General features: G+C 38.9%; 1 long non-coding RNA gene across 16 annotated transcripts in view; it reads left to right on the top strand.

Moving 5' to 3' along the window:
* The first annotated feature begins 219 nt into the window (after positions 1 to 219).
* The window catches only part of LOC135296710 (uncharacterized), a 73,596-nt gene continuing 53,463 nt past the window's right edge, over positions 220 to 20,352 (top strand). For 12 of the 16 annotated variants that reach the window (XR_010358714.1, XR_010358722.1, XR_010358720.1 and 9 more), the window contains exons 1-3: positions 4,346 to 6,880; positions 10,309 to 10,508; positions 11,264 to 11,369. This is a non-coding gene — a long non-coding RNA (uncharacterized LOC135296710). Of the gene's footprint in view, positions 1,405 to 4,345; positions 6,881 to 10,308; positions 10,509 to 11,263; positions 11,370 to 20,352 lie in introns of those variants that run through there. The other 4 variants (XR_010358713.1, XR_010358715.1, XR_010358718.1 and 1 more) reach the window with 4 other exon arrangements.

Genomic DNA, 20,352 nt, shown 5'->3' with positions numbered 1-20,352 from the left:
TTCCTCAGCCAGACTGTTTGGAGTTTTGTGATATTAACTACGTGAGGTCAGTGAGACAGCTCCCAGCGGCGGCGGTGAGCAGCGTTTGAACACGAGGCACCAGAGGGAAAGGATCACCTCAGCCAGCAGCCCGGCCGAAGCTGCCGGGGGCGGGCAGCTCCTCGGCGGGGCAAGGCCTGGCTATCCCGTGGGATCCGAGCGGGCACAGGCCCGGGAGCGCCGGGAACTGCGAGCGAGCCCCGCCTCCGAGCGGCTCCCGGGAGGAGCAGGGAAACAACAGATGGGGACGGGCAGACGGAGGAACGCCAGGAAACACAGAAAGTATTAGTCAGCATCATAGGCAGGGGCCTCAGCGGAGCAGAGGTCTGACTGTTGTCAAGTCTTTTGTAGGCAACCCAGAAATGGAGGGCTTTAGAGATGGTGCTGAAGGGAAATAATGAATTGCTTCGTAGAAATTTACGGACAGTGGATCCTGAGCATTTGGGAGAGTGAAGGACAAAAGATAAATGTGTTTGAAAATTTATTATGAGAGCCTTTCAAGCTGTCTAGTGGAAGATTTTGTGGGTGGGAGCCTTTTAAGAGGCGTACTCTTGGTCCAGGATATGAAGAGATGGTAGAAGGCCTGGAAATAACCCGAGAAGAACCTTCTTCTAAAAATGAAAGAGATGACCTTTAAAACATCAGTCTGGATAGATAGGGGTGAAGAAAATGCTATATGTGAGGGCTAAAGAAAAAGAAGATACACTTTTTGGAAATGTTGAAAGAAAAGGGAAAGGAAGGTGTTTATAGGATTTGCTGGTGAAAAGCAAGGAGGACTGCTGTGTGCACAGACAGAAGGTACCACCCGAGCAGCCCAGTGTTTCTTCTGGCAGAGATAGTTCAGTTCACAAACCTGCTCTGTTGTTTTAATGAGAAGGGAAAGAAGACAAGATGTAGCTATATAAAACCCAGCAAGACCTAATGTCCTATGGATTAAAAGAGAAGAAATCTCAGAGAAAAGTCACAGCTGACAATTTTCCTCATGGGCTGAAAAAGAATTGGAAGCCCCAGAAAAAGTGGGCGACAGAGTAAATTTCTGAAGCACTGGTGGATGATGTTGAAAGAGACCTGAAAATGATAGGGGACAAGACCAGAGCTTGGGGGATCTTAGGCAAAGAGGGTAGACTGATGTAGGTGTAGAAACATAGAGGAAGAGAAGCAAAAATAGCTCATTGGCAGCTCCATACAAAGGAGGAAGAGTGGGAAAAGAGGAGTTAGAAGTGGAATCAAATAAGATCTCCACAAGAAGTGAAGTAGGAGAGGCTGTTGGCAAAGCAGCATTAGACTTGGAGAAACCCTTGCTTGTGTGAGAGTCATGATCTAGACAGACTGAAATTTGGAAGATAAAGAAGAGAAGCACTCCAGGTACAGCAGTGGCTGGAGGTGATGAGAGAGAAGAGCAAGACATACGAGATGAGAGATGACAGAATGGCAAAAACTAATAGCAGGGATGGCGTGTGAGAGTGGGGAGTGAGGGAGGGGAAGCGTTGCGGATGGGTGTGTGGGCAGGCAATTAAACCAGTGCATCTTTTGATTCAGTTTCAGTTTGGATTCTGTGGCAACAGAAACCATTCTGGTTTGACACTGTTTTGAGCTTGATAACATTTCAGAATACTTGTGTAGGCTCAGCTCCTAGTCAAGAAAAGTAAAATATTCAAATAAATTTATTGCTAGTTGCAGTTCCAGTTCAACTTCCTGGAGGTAAAAATTGATGTGATACTCCAAAAAAGATGGTGTTAGAGAAGGGTGGTGATAATATAAATGGGGAAATGTAGGCAATGGAAGGAGAGGGATAAAAATGGAAAGGAGAGGAGGAAGAGACTGAGATGACATCCTTGGGTGGTAGCAAATAGATTGGGTTAAAAAAGAAGGAAGATAAAAAAAGCCTTTAAAAAATGCTGTGAAGATTTAAGATAAATAATGTTTGGGAAAAATCCCATTCACAAAGAGTGCAGGGGATGTATGCACCTTTTATGCAGCCAAGTAAAATACAAAACAATGGAGCTGAAAATCAAGTCTGAGAAAAAAAGAAAAGCAGCTCCTGGAAGAATTGTTAAATAGAAGAGCACAGAAAAGCAAATGTCATCATAGATAAAGTCACAAAGGTAAAAGTGACAGAGTTGCTAGTTCAAGCAAGCACAGGCTCTTATTTTTACATATTTTGTAATTTAATATAACCTAATGATGTCTCAAACTCAAAACAATTCAGGTAATTCAAAGCTAAGCCTTTGAAGACTGTAGGAATACAGTATATACATACATTCTCAGAAGCATTCATTTGGCAGGGAGCCTGGAAAATCCTGGTGTTTTGTGAATGCTCACATGTAGCAGTGTGCTGCCAAAATTTCAACAAGATGGTCTGACACAAATTTGCCATTGAATTGATGGCACCTAGTTGGCAGGCAGTATTGGTTGGAAAAGAGAAATTATTTTCACCAGGGAATTCTGAAAAAGAAACCCCAAACATCTCAAATGCAACACCTTTTACTCAGATTTTCTTGCAACTTAAACAGGCAAACAAAAAAAAACAAAAAAAACCACCAAAAAACCCCAAAAACAAACAAACAAAAAACCCCCCCAAAACAAAAAAAACCTCCACAAACCACCCCCCCAACAAAAACAAAAAAACAAACCAAAAACCAAAAACCCCAAAAAAACTTGAACCAAGAGCTAAAGTGCTTGGGGATTTTGAGAAATTAATTTTGTTAATTTTTTGTTTATGTTCCCAGTTTTATTAATGTGGGTGTGAGTGGTGTTTCCCTGGTGCTCCTGAAACATGTGATGAAGGAAGGGCCTAATACCTTAAATCTGAAAACCAGCTGAGCGTTTGATATTACAGGGTTTTTACTTATTTCTATTACTTTTATTTACTGCATTGAAAATTTTTATTTAAAAGTCCAAGCATTCAACTAATTATGGCCACTGATTGTTTGGCAAGTCCTGTATTTCAGAGGAAGAGTAGGGGGTAGATGACTAAGCAGGAGAAGGTTTTATAGGGTTAGAGAGAAGCTGGGTCTTGGAGGGTGGGCAGGACAGCTTGTGAATTATTTTCAATTTTATATCTAGAGGATTTGGCCATCTTGTTACCAAACATCTGAATTATCAGAATATTGTGAGACATTTTGAGCCAGCAGCTATGTTTGGCATCTCAGAAATCTTCATTAGACAAGACAGAGATTTATAAGTTCGGTGGATACAGACATGTATTAGGAAAAAATACTATGCAGGTTTGATTGGACTGGGCTACCATAGTGGAATGAAATTTAATCATCTCCTACAGGCTTTAGAAATGCAAGGAAGTTGTGTAGCTCTCTTTCCTAATTCCCTCACTGTGGCTACTTACTTAATTAGTCAAAAAATGTTGCAGGCTCAAGAGACGCCGGCATGCCCTTGCAAGGCAGATTCAAGTCCAGTTCTTCTGAAGAACAGTAAAGAAGTGTCTGAAACTCAGGGCCTCCCACGAGAGGATGGTCTGATAGAGGCACCAGTACCTGTGAGGTTGGCTTCAAGGGCAGTGCCACAGAGGAGAGAGCTGAGGGACTTCTCTCTCTGGTAAATACAAGGTGGGGAGGTAGTAGCAGGCTGGAGGCTGGAGTATCACTTGGTAATGTAAATACTTTGAGGAGACTGTAGAACTTAGTGGATTCAAGACTGAAAAGCTATTCATATTTTCATACTATAAATAATGTAGAATATTTAACAACACCTTAATATTGATGTTGGTAGCATACTGGTAAGCATTACTTAGCAAGTCAATGAGAATAATGTCAGACAAAGAGGTAGAAATCTTTTATTGTAGATATGTATTAATATTTTGCTATCACCATTGAGGGCTCTTTCTAGCCTCTAGAATGCAAGTTATTTTCCATGCTGATTTCCTCAGGATTAGTGTCAAGCATTGTTATTGTCTTGTATCTCTGCATATACTTATGCAAGTAGATGTGTTAATACAGTATTACATTGCATTGTTTAAAAATGTATAGAGATGCTATCTGGTCCAGCTGCTGTGTGGGCCAGTTACTGTTGTATTGCTTTATTTATATTGTTCTGGGACATGCTTGCTTTTAGAATTTGGTGCTAATAACAGTTGAGAATAAAAAGATTTATCTGTCTAGAAATGGAATAAGATAGCATTCCTTGGATAGGAACTATGGATTGAAATTTGGAAATGTTAATTTTCTATGTTGATGTCCTGTTCTGTTTAAGACCTTGAAAGCTCCCCCAGAAGTTCTGTGTTTGTGTATTATTTTGATAATATTGTCTTAAATTCAGTTCTAATGCCTTTGCCTTTGAAGATAATTGACTAGACTACCACCTTAAGAGAAATGCTGAAGTCCTCTACAGTTCAAGTAAGTATTTTTGGGATTGTATGTGCATGTTTCGGAACTCTAAGTGTATAAACATTCACTCACATAATGTACATGACTGAGCTGGTCAGAGCTGCTTGTGGGTGTATCCATCCTGACAGTCTGTGTCTTCTTGCAGTGCAAAGGCAATTGCAGGCCAAAGACTAACAGCTGAAGGAGGAATCAAGGGAGCTGAACTATTGAGCAGGGCCAAATAATTTAATCTGTTCCCCTTTTCAGTTGCTGCCACCTTGTTCAGCTGGACTGTAAACTGAGGCAACTCTCTTCTATCATGCTGTTCTATATCACAAGATCCCTGTCTCAGGCTGGGGCTCTGGCACAATCACATTCCAGATAATTAAATATACCTCATACTTTAAAATAGTTTTCAATCAAATTTTGTGTTCAGGAATTTTTTTTTTAAATTCTGCATCTGTATGTGGGATAATAATTACTTACAATTATACTTAATACATTATATTACTCCTCCAGAACATAAAGGGTCACAGAGCCTATTTAGCTGTTTTATATAAGCTTTTTGTGAGAATTTTAAAGAAAGGATGATTTGGAATGTAAATAAGGTGGGAGATTTTGATATGAGGTCAGCTGTGTTGCATGGGCAGAGGTGTAAGTGAAACTCCAGTGATACCTATTACAGATGAGCCATCTCTGTTAACAAACCATCTCCTTTTATCTTCCTTCCCTTCCTCTACTCCAGAGTAAAATGGAATTTGAACTTCAGAAAAGACCATGGTTCTTCTGAGGGTTAGGTCAAATCTGTAAGAACAAAAATAGTCTTTATTAACACATACCAGAGCTACTGAACATCAGTAGCTTTTGATTATTTTAATAGGACAGTAAGGATCAAGTACTTTCCCTACACAGCTGCAGTGGTGGCCTGAGATAAACCAAACACTCTGTACTTTGGCTAAGGTGCTCATGGTGTTGGTAGTTCTTTTGAGACCTGAAGGCCTGAAAATACCCAGACATTGCAACATGTCCTGTGCAGGGCAGTCATTTGGAAGACCTGGATTGGCTGCTACAGTCCTGCACCAACACAGGTGAGAAGGGCTGAGCAGCAATTAAAATGCAGAATTTCTCACCACAGATCATAGAAGGGAGCCAGTTATGTTGCACCACTGTCTACTTACAGGTAGATGAAATCTTCCACATTTGGACTCTGCCGAGTGAATTAGAACTTCTTTTTTCCATTTTACAATGGTGTTTTCATTTTTTTTTTCATTTACAATGAAATGTAAATTATTCCTAGTGTAAGGCAACTCCAACTCTACCAGGCACCTTTGTCTAAAGCTGGTACAGTAGAGACTCTTGTTTTTGAAAAGCAAACAAATGTAACTTATTCTGTGGAAGTAAAAATGTTTTCTCCAGCCAGCTGATAAACAAAGTGCTGATTCAAGGGGTCTGCAGAAGATGATTAGAGAAGAATATATGGATCACATTAAACCAGTAGAAGATACATTGGATCCGAACTAAGGTTGGTGGAATAGGCTTGAAATTCAGGTTTTCTGAAGGAGGATATTCAGAATCAAACAGACAGTAAAGAACTGATGTGTTTATTGCCCACTGTTCTTCTTATGGCATACATGATCAATGGAAGGTCATGAATGTTACTAACCTTCAGGTGAAGAGTCATTGAAGAAGGCTTCCTCTGCAGATGTTTTGACTGTATGAACCCAAAAGCCAGCATTGTTTTCTTCCCTGTTAATATGGACTGGATTCTTGTGGAAAAGAGGATTGCAGTGTTCAGAAGTACAAGGTACACAGACCGAGAGAGGAGCAGGATACACCTCTGTGAATCTCACATTTCATAGGCATGGCATAATGAAGGAGAAAATAAAAAGGGTTGCAGGCTCGTGCAGACACAAGACATATGAAATCTTGTACAGTGGTGTGTGTCTGAGAATCTGCTAGAAATTCATGAACAGCAATAAGAAACTAATTTTCATTCAACTATGAATAGTAACATCTGTAGCCCTGTTATGTAGCCGGGCTGGTTTTAGTCTTTAGTCCAGTCTGGTTTGGATATGGTGCTGGGAAGAGAAGGAGAAAAGAAAAGAATTTCCACCTATCTAGCATCTGTGGAAACTTTGGAAATGCCTGAGCAGACAAGCATGTTGTCCTGAGATATTGCTGGGTGTGCAATAGCTAATGAAAACTTTACCTCATGTCTTTAAAAATCTACAGATATTATTGTTTCCAATCCAAACATCTACAGGAAAGACTTGCAAAACTGTCAATGTCTCATTCAGTTAATAGGCAGAAGAAGAGAAAAGTAACTTATTCTGAGCTAACATCCTCACCCTCTTTGTATTTCTCCTCATTTCAAGCACGTCACCTAGTGATGAAAGTGTGGCTTATATCTGAATAAAAGAGTTGCAGAAGAGAGCTTTGGAAGACAATGAACTTAGACATACTCAAGATGTTCACACAACATTGGCCTTTATTTCTCCATCTTTTAGATTTCAGACTAATAGGTATGCCTGCATTTTCTAAACGTATGGGAGTTTTGGATGGAGATGGAAAGGGGAGATGACAATAGTAGCAGACCTGTGGCTTGTCAGAGTGGAAAAATTTCAGTGTTTTCGGAACATATTTTTTATTTTTTAAGAAAAGATCCACTCTGCAAATTGCATGGATTTTTAGTAGAGACCCAATTCTTACATTGTTCTTTTTATTTGTGCTTGAGGAGTATTCCCTTTAGTGTGATTAAGGAATAATTGGATTAATTTTGTATTGTGGTAAATGGCATGGCATCCTTTCCATGGAGTTTCTGGTTCTGCAATTACATTTCTGCAGCACTGTCTAGCAGTCATGAAAGATTAGCCGTGTTTTCTTCTTCTGCCACGCAGTTCTCTAATCTGTCTGGAACAAAAATAGATCAAGAAGTGCAGCTTTGTAGATTGTATCAAATACTTCTGTGTGTTGCTTTGTGACTGTTGGGTCATTCTTGGATACATAGGGTTGACATATATCTCTATAAGAATTATTTCCGGAAATATGTACCGTGCACTGTCACAGGGGTGTTCTCTTTCTTCCTTTTAAGTTCAAATTTCATAATTAGAACGAGATGAACAATAGCATCCTCTCGCAGAAGAATAAAGATGTGCTCAGCTCCTTTTCTACTGCCTTTGAAAGATGAATAAATGGGTATTTTCTGCAGCCTTGCTTAATCTTCTGTTCCTCTTCACACCTTGCTCCATTTTTGAGTATTTCAATAGGGATGCATGAAAAGCTTAGATAAGAGTCAATTCCAGAAAGAACTTCAAAAGAAAAAGGATGAGGCTAGGCAGCCTGGAGAATTCCTTTGGAAAACAAAATGCAAGTGTGTTTCAGAACGTATTGGTAGTTGCCTTTGTGGTATAATTTTACTTTTCCTGTGTATGCACCTTCCTTCCTTGTTTCCCTGTTTTGTCCCTTTTCCTTTTCCTTCCTCTCCCTTCCCTTCACTCTCTTCCCCTCCCACCAGGAGAGTGCATGTTACTTTCAGATCATGCATCTGTGGCAAAAGAAGCTGTTTCCCTTCTATCTCACGTCTATGCATGCTCAGAAGAGTACAAACTTGCACATTACTTACACAGTTGTTTCCATTCGGAGGCATGGGGGATTTAGCAGAGTGACTCTCGTTGCTGTTAATGGGATTTGTTCAGCTAAAGTCTTGTGCAAGCCAGACCTTTTCAAAAGAGAGACTTTCTTCAGAAGTACAGATAGACGTGCTAGAGATTCTTTTTATGAGATATAAGACAAGATCTTAAGAGTGTATCTAACAATTAAAGCTTGTGAACGCCTTTTCACCAGTTAAAAGTCTTAATCTCACCATTATAGCCATATTTCCATTTGGCTAATTACTTCCTGCTGTGTAAAATTCTTCCTATAATTTCACTTAAAGGTATTTTTTATGCTTGTCTAAAATGACTATGGAATGTTATTGCATGATTTTTAAAGCTGAGCTCCTCAATTATCTAAAAAATATTTGCCAAGTAAATGTTTCTATGAAAATCATCATTACCCATCAAGTGATTTAATCCATGAACAGTATTTGCAGAGCTATGCAGCTGGTTGATTACTACGAAAAGAAAAATTACTCTAATAAATTAGTTGAGAAAAAAGGTAAAAATTAATTAAGATAATGTATATGTTGGATAATATTTGTCCAGCTGTTGTTCAAAGGCTATCAACTTTCATTTTGGTGGGCTTACATACTGGTAAAACAATTATTCTATAAATAGTTTTGAGTTTATTCTGTAATCTGCCATCCCTTCTTGAAAAATGCTGTATAAATGATCATTATTGTGATTGTAAATCAAACCCTATTTTAATTAGGAGTAAAATATAATGGCATTTGAACAAGTAGGGCAGTGGGGCTGTAGATGAATTGAGTGTCATGTAGTCATTGAGTCTGATGTGTGCACTTTGAGATACAGTCTTAAGTTGTTCAGAGTCTGGGAATAATGTCTGGCTTCTGGATGCAGTTGTTTGCTTTTTCTTTTTGTGAAGACAAATTTCTTCAAAACTGGTGATGGTGCAAATACAAGTCATTACAAGAAATTTGTCAAGTTCAGTAGACAATATTTCCAACCATCACATATCTCAAGACTTATGAGTTGTTTTGTTGCATTGGCCACAGTATAAATTAGATCACAAGACTTCTGTTCATTCTGTTCTAAAATATGCTATATGACTTATTTTATCACCATGACGTACTGTAGTACTAGAGAAAGATTTTGCTCTGAGTCTGAGAAGTTTACCAATTACAGGTGAATAGAAATTAGAATGTAACTAGACATCTTTTTATGTAAATTCAAGCATACTACTATTTTTCATTAAAAACCCCAAAATACTCCTTCAGCACCTTCAGAGCTCAGAGCCCCTAATATAATAAATACCTCAGATATATAAGCTGAAATATTTTTAAATTGTTCAAATATGCTGAATTTATTTAACACAGAGACAAGTGCTTCCTATTCTGTGATCTTTTCCTTCTGTCTATTGAAGGAGAGAAAACTCCTTCCGTTCCTTGGGAAAACTTTTCTAAGCCTAAATGGGCAAAGGTGAAAAAAAGGCAAGGGTGAAAGCAAAAAGAACTAGTGGAGAGGTAAAAAAAAAGTCTTTTTCTTTTCTTCAAAACTTATTTGAAACAATTGACCTGAAATGAGGGTGAGGTGATTAAATTGAGAGATGCTGCAGACATTAATGTCTGTTTGCATTAAAGGGGAATGATTCAGGGCCCTTACAAATATGTGGTTAATCAGAGAGGAACAGCTAAATTTCAGGGTTGATAAATGCAAGCTAGTACACATTCAAAATGCTCACAGACAGTGCTGGATTCACAAACATCACTTGGATAAAAGAGCAGAGAATCATGGTAGACAGCCCCTTAAAACATCTGCTTAGTGTGATGTGCTATCTGGAAATGCAAATAAAACATTAGATCAATACAGAAAAATGTAAAAAGTACTGTATGTGTTGGTGGCATGTTCCCAGCTAGGCTACTGCATTCATTTATTGTCATTCCATGTGAGAAAGGTAACAGAGGAAGCTTAGGCATATGAAATGTGGGCAAAGCAAATTTATAAAACATTAAGAAATTAACAGAAAAGATGAAAATACAACAATATTTTTAAAGGAATACAATCTTTGAAAGTACACCTTGTGGAGGGACTTTTGGAATAAAGCACACGTTAAAAGAAAGCAAACATCTGATCAGCTGGCTGATGGCAGTGGTTGCGAACTCGGGCATCTGAACAAATGAATGCTTTGCCAGGTGGAGTATAGGGATGGTTACCAGTCCTTGGGTCTTGATAAAGCCTCTGTTTTTCCTTTTCAAAACAATACAAAAGCAACAAATAATAAAGGACCTCCACTGCAAATATAATTCTCTTGTTTTTTTCTCTGTGTTTTACAGGAGGTGGTTCTCCTAAAACACCGCAGCATTCAGCTCGCTGGAGACCGGGGCAAAACCATAGCAAGATGTGCTCTTTCTCCTTGGTGATGAAGAGCATTTTCCATAAATCTCCCACTGTCCCTCATCCGTTATGTGCACGTGTCACAAAAATTAGGGGCTGAAATATCTTTTCATTCAACAGAGGATTTTTCAGAGCAAAGGTTTGTTTCCTTCCACTTATCCTTGGGCTTGATTCCACTTCATCTGACTGTAGTTATGTGTTTGCAGATGAATGAAATAGGAATAAATTCTGTCTGTTGAATAAAAATTTTCCATCAATGTGAAATTATCTAATGACAGAACTTCACAGAATTATGTGAGAAAACTTAATTCCAAGTCAGTGAACTCAATCAACCTGTTGTTTGCCCCTTTTTTCCTGACAGGAAAGGGCTGAAGTATTTCTATGTGCTGTTTAGTTTGTTTAGTTTGTATTTGGCAACCCATTTTCTTTCCGTGTGGAAAGAACTGTAATGGTTTGTGTGTTTATTCAGTTCATGGCTAGCATACTTGCTTTAGCATCACCAACCTTTTATAGGGATGACAATACCTTCTCAAGCATTGAAATGTTAATTCATGTGTGGTGCCAGGTACTAATATGAAATAGAGTTGATACATAGAATTTTCTGCCTGGAGTTACAAGCTCTTGCTCCAAGGGCCTGACATAGCACTGCTCCTGAGAATATTTCAGAATTTCCAGCATGAAATATAAAGCTTCTGCATTTGAGTGATGTCTTCCAAAGACTCAAGTCTGGTGACACAAAAGCTCAGCTCCCCAAAGCTAGGGCACATACTGAAACACAGTGCAGAAATATTTAAAAATAATAGCAGCAGTATTAAAAATTTATTAGGAATATTAATTTAGAGAGTAAAGGTTTTTTGAAAGGTTTTTTTGAAATTATTGTTCTCTTTCCCTCAGCCTTAAACATCCAAATCCATTGCATCCTGTGAAGGATATGCAATAAGATAGTTCAATTCAAAACAGAACAGGTGTGAAAAGAATGGGAAGAACCAGGATGTGAGAGGTGACGTTTTGTTTGTTTGGGATTTTTGGTTTTTTGAGGTCTTTTGGTTTTAGAGATTTGTTTGGATTTTTTTTGTAAGTGATGTGTGTTCTTTGTTTGTTTTGGCTGGGTTTTTGTTTGCTTAGGTTTTTTACCCTCCATTTTGGGCATATATTTGTCAAGATAGAATCAGTTTACTGAACACAAAGATAGAAGAACTGTTTGTGCACCAGCCATTCTAGTATTGAACAGTTCTCAAAAGTAGGTCTCTGGTAGATGAGATCTTTTTATACACTCTGATTTTCTATGGCACAACTACAGAATCATTGTGTCTCTAGGCTACTGCTTTATCACTGGCACATTAATCCTGCCAAATGCCTGTTATATATTCTGTCATGGAAACTAATGAGAGAAAACACAGTGAGGACAACTTGTTGCATCCCTTTTTCCAAGCTCTTGATCCGTGTAGCCTATGAGTTAGTTGAAATGATTGAAACATACAGGTAAAGAAAATCAAGATTCTGAGCACTTCTTGAGGGCTGGTGGTGAGACACACAATCTTTTATTTTTGGTTAAAATCCAGCCTATTGTAGTTTTCTTATAAGCTACTAAATAAGTGGTGATATAGGGAAGATACAAAACCCATTTATCAGGATTCATGCATGTAATTTCCTCAAAAACTGCTAAACTAAGAGAGAAACCTTCTGCACCCTGTCCATAAAGAGCCTTGCGATGGAATGGTCAAGGAAAGGATGATGGAGTCACCAGACAAGGGGCTGCACGTCCGATGCCACTCTTTGGGTTCCATTATTATTTCTCAGTCATATCAGATGTATGGCAGAGGTTGTTTTGTCCTGTTGATATTACCTTCTTACTATATTCAGTGAAGCTGCATTGGCTGGATAGTTGTGTGGCCACACTGTGTGGTGCTGCCAGAAGTGAAGAGAGCAGCTGGTGCCCAGCCTGGGGCTCAGCCCAGTACATAAAATGCCACAGGCTGACAAACAGAGGTCCTTTTGCTTGTTTGCTGTGGTGACAAAAAGTCTTGAATTTATTTTACGTGCACACAGACACAAACACACACAGACACGCACACAGAGGCTCTTCAGTAAGGAGGTGCTTGAGGAAACAGCTGTGGGGCTGTCAGGAGTCCCTTACAGCCAAACTGAAAGATGGGTAGATGTTTTCTCTGCTTCTGAGGATGCCTTTCTGAATCCTGCTAAACCTTCCTGTCTTATAAAGAACATTCTCCCTTGAGACCATAAAGACACTTCAGAGAGAATGCTTTCCTCTCCCCCCCGCCCCCCATTTTCAATGCAGTACATTTCACCAAGGATGAGGAATTTTCTAAAGACCTTCTCTCCTTTTACATTCAAATTGCTCAGTGGTTGAACTGTGAGCTATGCTAGCAATATAGCTAGAGTAGATTTGCTTTCAGATAGAAAGTAGAGCTTTCCATCAAAACCATTTGGTTTATTTGTCAAGTGTAATTGCCCCTTCCTAGCCAAGGTTATGAGAAAATATTTTTGTTTAAATGGGGAGTCAAATGAGTAGTTTCCATAGCCCTTAACTCACAGAATCCCAGTTAAGGTTTAGCACAAATGTATAGACAAAGTGGTGTTTGCTGAATTCCCCTTGTTAAAACATTGGCAGCTCATCTCAAATTCAGGAAAATGCCAGATGTCTGACTTAGTGTAAAAACACAGTGAGTCTGAGAACTGTGGATAATTTCCAACATGAGTTGTTAGATACTGAGATGATATTATCATTATTATGATCATCATCATCATAATCACTACTAGTATTACTACTAGTTATAATTTATTTTTTATTAAAGTGTACATTTAAAACTCAGAAATAAAGGTACAGAGGCAAGCCTGAAACAGAGGTTGTCTTGCCCTACTGGTATTTTTTCCTTTAAAACAAGCATACAGTGATTGTTATATCCCTTCATAATCAGTGATGCACTTTGTGCTTCTGAGAAGTGGCATTCCCATTCATACATGATCTGAAAGGCAGATCTGAATTCAGACCCTCACTTTATATGTTTTGCACAAATACAGCTTCAGTTTTCTCCCACATGGGAAAAATCATGTTTTGGTAAAACTGACCCTGTAGTACTAGGGCATCACATTGTGACTGATACCCACTGACCAGGACACTGGATATTAGCCCAAGGATGAAAGAAAGGCAAAGCACAGTTACATTCTGGGTGAGTGTTTTTTTGTTCAGTTATTGCCTGTCAAGGTAGTTGTAACCAATGTAAGCATGAGCAATCTCAGGACTGACAGGTTTTTCAGAGATCAAGGTGATGTTATTCTACCATTGACTCTTTGATCAGGGTCTGATACTACTGAACTTCAACCTGACTCAAGGGAATATGCAAACGTTTCTCTACTGAGTTTGAGTGTGGTCAGGAAAACAGACCTTGCAAATTGGTGTGTATACCTAACTATATCTGCACTGAGAATATAAAGTGTGTATCTGCTCTAAAAGATAAACTTGGGGAATTATCAATAGTAGAAATGCTATAAAATAACATAAAATTGGGAAATGCTTTGAAATGGGCTGACACAAACTACATAATCCTTCAAATCTGACTGCATTACTCTGGACAAAATTATTTTGTCTCATATTTACAGAAGACAGTTTAGAAGAAAAATAATTATCAGTGATTGATGTCAGATTTTATTTTTTCTCTTCTTAGTGGATGTTGCCATTTTGGCTGCTGACTAGGTAACTGAGAGCTAATATTTTAGATACTGCCTAGTTAAGCCATTCTGCCTGTGAATGTACTTATTCTATTAATGTGTCTACAGTGAACAGAGTAAGACACCTGCAGCTTTAGCAGACTTAGTTTTCCTTTGGAGAAGGAAAAGGGACTCTGGTAATGTCATTAATGTGATTTTCATTTTTTTCCCCCCTTATTGTTTTAAATGATCTATGTCTGACTTTTGAGAGAGGCTCCAAATTGTGCAGCAGAGTGTAAGAAAACTGACCACAGAAAGTTAGTTGACATTACTCTTGACTACTCGTAGCTCAAAATGTTATGTTTTTTTTTTTTTTTTTGTTTTTTTTTTTTTTTTTTTGTTTTTTTTTTTTTTTGTTTGTTTTTTTTTTTTTTTTTTCCCTAGCTCCAATGTTTCCAGACCTGTCTTTGGAAAAGTCTTAGATGCTTTTGTGTGGTGCAATGGTCACACCCAGTGGCCAGTTGGGTTAATCACATATGTGTATTCCCTATGGATATCTGAGGCAGCTTGTTTCAGGAATTTCTTCTTATGTACAATGACAGCTTGGAATCTAACTGGATAGCAGGAAAACAATGTATGTCCACCTTCACCTCAAGGTTTGTTCCCAAAAGACCCTGGCTGATCAAAAAGAAGGTCTGGACCATTCATGAGATGAATAGGAAAGAGGTGATGAATCCCCCATGGAGACATTCTTAAAATTAGGACCTTTGACTATAATGAGCTGGTGCTTTAAAAGAATGATTCAAGGACAGGCTGAAATAAAACCCTGTACTTTTCCTTAGTTTAAATTCAGCTTTCTTTTAACTGTGGAAAGCCTGAAACATTTGCCTGATTATTCTTTTTTTGCTATTATCAAGGTAATTGAAAAAAAAAAAAAAGACCATTTTCCTTTTCCATAAATAAAAAAATTATAGAAGCACCATGGATAAATCAAAGGAGATGCATACGTATAACCCCCCCTTCCCTGTCCTCCCAGCCTAACTATAGCATCCTCTATTAGCATCACAATGACACTGATGTTTTCTTTCTCCCAATGTAGACCATTTTGTCAAGGTCCCTGTTTTCAATTAGTGTCAGCAAATGACACATGGGTGGGAATGCTACAGGCATGTTCAGTGGAGGTGGCACTGTGGTCGCTGATTTTGGGGTGGGGGATGGGAGAGCCAGGTTTCAATGTGGAAAAAAGGGAGAAACTACTCTTCATATAAACCTTTGCCTTGATGCTCCCAAGGACACATATATTAGTTCCCTTGCCCACATCACATCACACTTGTGCTGTCTCCTCTGAAGCCCTGTGTGGCGTGGTGGGGTTCATTTACACAGTGCCAACCCAAGTAACAATCAAATCACAGAAGTACAGAATCATTTAGGTTGGAAAAGACCTCTAAGATCATCAAGTCCAATCTTTGACCAATCACCATCTTGTTAAATAGACCAGGGCAGTAAGTGTCACACCCAGTTTGTTGAGCACCTCTGGGGACAGTGACCTCCTTGGGCAGTCCGTTCCAATGTTTAACAATTTTTTTCCATGAAAAATTCCTCCTAATGTCCACCCTGAACCTCCCCTGGCTCAGCTTGGGGCGATGTCCCCTCATCATGTCACTGGTTCCCTGGGAGAAGAGGCTGATCCCCACCTGGCAACAGCCTCCTTTCACATACATCTAGGAGGTGCTAAGATCTCCTCCAAGTCTCCCTTTCTCCAGGCTAAACATGCCCAGCTCCCTCAGCCACTCTTCACAGGACTTCTGCTCCAGACCCTTCACCAGCTTCATTGCCCTTCCCTGGACTTGCTCCAGCATCTCAATGTCCTTGAAGTGAGGGCTCCAGAACTGGGACACAGTACTTGAGCTGCAGCCTCACCAGTGCTGCATGCAGAAGGAATATTTGTTTGAATAGTTTTTAATTGCTAAATCTTCATTACTTAATTTTGTCAGTCTTCTCCCAAATGCTTTAAAACATTGCCTCAAAGCTATAAATGAGTGGGATTTTTTTCAGTTTCTTACCACTACTTCTTTAGAACAGAAAGTACCTGTCAATTTCTATGCATTTCTCTTTTACCTACAGCATCTGCTACTTGATTCTTCTTGCATTGTTTTTTCCCCAGCACGTGGAAAAGTTGTTCCCTTCTGATATGAAAAGTTCTGCCACAGCTTCTGCATTGTTGACTGGGTGCTGGCACCTGCAGGAACTATACCAAGGCTTTTATGATCTTTTTCTACTGAGAAGTTTCTGTACATTTCCTGGTCAAGATGCAGACTTTGGGTACTGGATTTGAATATACTGACAGTAGTCTTGTTTTTACTTAATTTTCCCTCACATATATAGTCCTTGGTCTCCCAGGTCTCCACAGACCATGTGTTAGACAAAGCAGAAAAGGCATTAATCACAGATTTTTAAAAATAACTGTGAATTCCTTTTTTCTTGATGAAATTTTCTTTTGTGCTTAGATCACTGAAAAAAATCCCAGCATGTGACACTGTGAACATTGAGAGAATGATGCCACTAATTCTTATTGCAACTGGGACAGTCAATCAGGATGAATTCTTGAATCTCTGAAGTGGGCTGAGCGGCTTTATGTCAGGATCCCCCAAAAACCCATGCACTAATATATTACAGCTATTTTTCTGTATTAGGTTTTCTTGCACCTCACAGCACGGAGATATTCAGTGCAGGAGTTTGTCCTCGCTTTTAGTTTTTACTTTGCAGGTCACATTCAAATGAAGCTTCCACATGGGATCAAACTTGCCAAAAAAGAGCAGTTATACTTTAAGAAAGAGAGTTGGCCTGCTTTTTGTATCAGTTCCCTTGCTGGTTATTTCAATATGCATGTGATATAAAGGGACTCTGTCACATCCAGTTTGTCCACCAGTTCAGCTTAGATTCAAGAGTCAACAAACCCCCTAAATTCAATGAAACTTTTTGTCATTTATTGAAAATAATAAAAAAAAATGAGTCAAAATACTTTTCTGAGATGCAAAATCGTGCTGGTGCATGGGAATCATATAGGAAAACTTTGTATAAACAAAATAAAACCATTGATGCTGTTTCTCTGACTTAATTGATAGAACCTAAAAAAATGTTTCCCTACTTTTACTGTATTGATATAATCCCGTTTCAACTCTAGTTGACACATAGGTCTATTTATGTGAAATGCCAACTGTTATTTAATGATTAATAAGAAATAGAGAAATATGAAATTATTTGTAATGTACTTTCCAGCTTCAGTGACCTCATCTTGGAGTAAATAAATTAAAAAGGGGTAAATCGAAGACATGGCTATATGTGTTGCAATGTTAAATAAAGTCTCCTGTGCTTTATGCTCCCAAAATAGATATGATATGTTCTTTTGAATGGGATTCACCCATTCCTACTGCAAGTATGAAATTAGGTTTAGTGGAGAAATACCCAATTACCTGAGCCCCTACACTTTGTGATGCAGATGGAAAGAGGAATCCTCCTGGTCTGCCGTTGTTTTCAAGGTCCAGCTGCACATGCTGTAAGATCTGGGGTCAGCCCATGGAGCTATGCATGCCCTCACTTTTCATCTCTCTTCTCTGTGACCACGCCAAAGTAATTCCTCCTATTAAGAAGGAGAAATGGAACCAGAGGTCCTATAGCAAAGCATTTGCTTCAGGTTTTCCCAGGACTGACAAGTGGGCACAAGGAGTTACTGTCTGTGTAGAGATTCCCCAGCATGGACTTTCTGCATGTGCAGTGACAGGATCGATGTTGTTATGGTCTGTGAAGCTGAAGGTCCACCAATAATGAGAGTGAATTACTTTTGCTGAGAACAGAGCCATCGTGATGGCAGGGGGGATTAAAATCCTGTCAGGTCTGAATCCAAAATGAGGTCAGTGGGAGATTTCTGAGGCATACCCTTCGATCCATGCTTCAAGGTCTGTCGAGGGTGCATTCAGGTGTGCCAAGGCTTGATGCATTTTGGTGCCTCCTAAAGTAGTTATGCCATTGCCAGGGAAAGGCCACTGTGATGGTATTGAACATCCCATCCGGAAGCAGTTTTGTCACCTCATCCTCAGAATTATACAGGGTGCAGAAGATGCAGCACGTGGTTTGTAGCAGGCTATAAGAACACAACACCTTTATATAGGTATTGAGTCTCTAAATATCCCTGGGAAACTCTGAGCAATTTACTTTAGTTCTGTCTGCCATTCAGACCAGGCACATCAGTTTTGTGCTAAGGGCGTGAGAGTGCATCATTGACATTAATGGTGTCAAACATGTGACGTGATGCATAAGCATGATTACATGAATTAATTAAATGGCAACTCCCTTATTCATTTAGCTTTTTCTCTGCAAAACCTTCAACAGAGGATCCAATCTAAACCAAAGAAAGAGACCTTCCCCCCACAAACTTAATTAATCCACACAATGCGTCTGTGCTGTTTGTTATACAGCAGCTTCTCTTACTTGGATCAAGTTTGTTCCTATCACTTTGAATGCAAAAAGCAGTTGATCATTTCATCCATGTGACTACAAGGGTGACTGTCACAGCTTGCAAAGCATATGGTAGCTCTTGCAACATCAATAATAATCTCTAAGTAATGCAACTTTGGGTTATAGTCATCTTTTATTATCACTCCAGTCTTCCAGTAGCTTCCTCCTGTCTCTCATAAAATTTTTGTCTTTCATTATTAAATGAAACCTTCTATACCCAGTGATTACATTATCAAGGATTACCTGCTGAAAGGGATCAACATTGATCAAAATAAAGGCTGTGTTATTCTGAATAAATTTTACTTATTTGGAGGGGCTTAATCAAATTAATTAGAGAATGAAATTAAACAATAAGCAAATAATGTTTTAAGCATTTTGCAGCTGGGGACGCTGATATTTAAAGAGGAAAAAGTGACTTGCCACAGGTTTTCTTGTGGATGAAATTGAACCGAATTTTCTCCTTGAAGGCTAAATGCATCCCTTACAGATTCCACATGGAGTGGAGTTTATAAAGTGTTTATGTAAAATCTGTGGAGGGCAATGAAATACTTTTTGGTTGTCATTTGAAAGTTAAATTCTATTACATAAGGAATAAAATCCACTGCAACTACAGAAGGTCATTTTTCTTTAGACATATCATAGTATTCCATTCCCACACTGAAATGAATTCAAGATTGGGCATATTCACAGCATTCCTTACAATCTCTGTAAGATTTATTTGAATCATTCTAAATGAGATGCCTTTCACACTCTGCCTGCTATGGGGTATTGATAACGTCTGTTTACTAATAAGAAAGCAAGATCCAGTGATTCCATGGAACAGGACAGGTTTGAATGGCTGTCATGTTAAGTCAGGTGGCAGAGTGCATGACTGGTCAGCTAATAGAAACAACAGACAAAATTAAATGGGACAACAGCAAGTGCAGGAAAAAAGCTATTTATGATGCTTATTGTTTTAGGAATGAAAGAGTAAAGCTAAAAGTACAGAAATCATTGAAATATATTCATGTTTTTGTCCAGTTACTCAGAAGCTGGGTTTATAAGTCTCTGATTAAAAGAAATCATGGACTTGTGCTAAGAAGGGATAAAGTGCTGCCACATTTAGTTGCAAAGCCCATTCAATTTGTTTCCTGAACAGGTGAGCTTCATGGCCTTGTGTCTAGTTGTGCGCTGCTGGTAGAGACACAGACCTTGTGTTCTGCTGCCTTGTGGGACTGTAATCAGAGCACTGTCACTGTGAAAGAATGACATTAAAACCATCTCCAAGGGAGTGAGTTCTCAAGTCTGCTCTCACATGGGTTCATCAACACAAATATCCCACTTCACCTTGCCAGGGCAGTTCTGGCACAATATGATGTCAGAGTGGATGCTTTGCAAGGGAAGATAACTTTGCAAAAGGGTTTTTAGGGGTAAGAAAGCATCTTGCTCATCTTGCCTAATCACACAGGATGTCTCTGTAAGCCTAGAAAAGTTGAGTTTGAGGGGAACCCACACTCTCCTTTGCAAAGGATGGGAAGGGGCTTTTATCTTTGCATGATCTTTCAGACTACAGGCAAGAGCAAACTGGGTAAAACTGTACTTCTGGCTAAAATAATTTTTAAAGAAGCAGTCTGATTGTGCCTGGCTCATGTGTGGGTACAAATGAGGAGGAAAGGCATAATGTGCTTTCTGTATGCTCTTCTCACAAAATCAGACTTGCTACATTACTCTTAGGTATCTCAAAGTGATATCTGTTCAGATCTGAAAGTTATCTTGATCTACTTTATTTATAGTTAAAGAAAAGAAATTAAGGGTGCTTT

Source organism: Passer domesticus, chromosome 3, assembly GCF_036417665.1.
Source record: "Passer domesticus isolate bPasDom1 chromosome 3, bPasDom1.hap1, whole genome shotgun sequence".
Classification (NCBI taxonomy): domain Eukaryota; kingdom Metazoa; phylum Chordata; class Aves; order Passeriformes; family Passeridae; genus Passer; species Passer domesticus.
The sequence above is the reverse complement of the archived record's forward strand: the minus strand, read 5'-3'. Positions and strand labels throughout refer to the sequence as shown.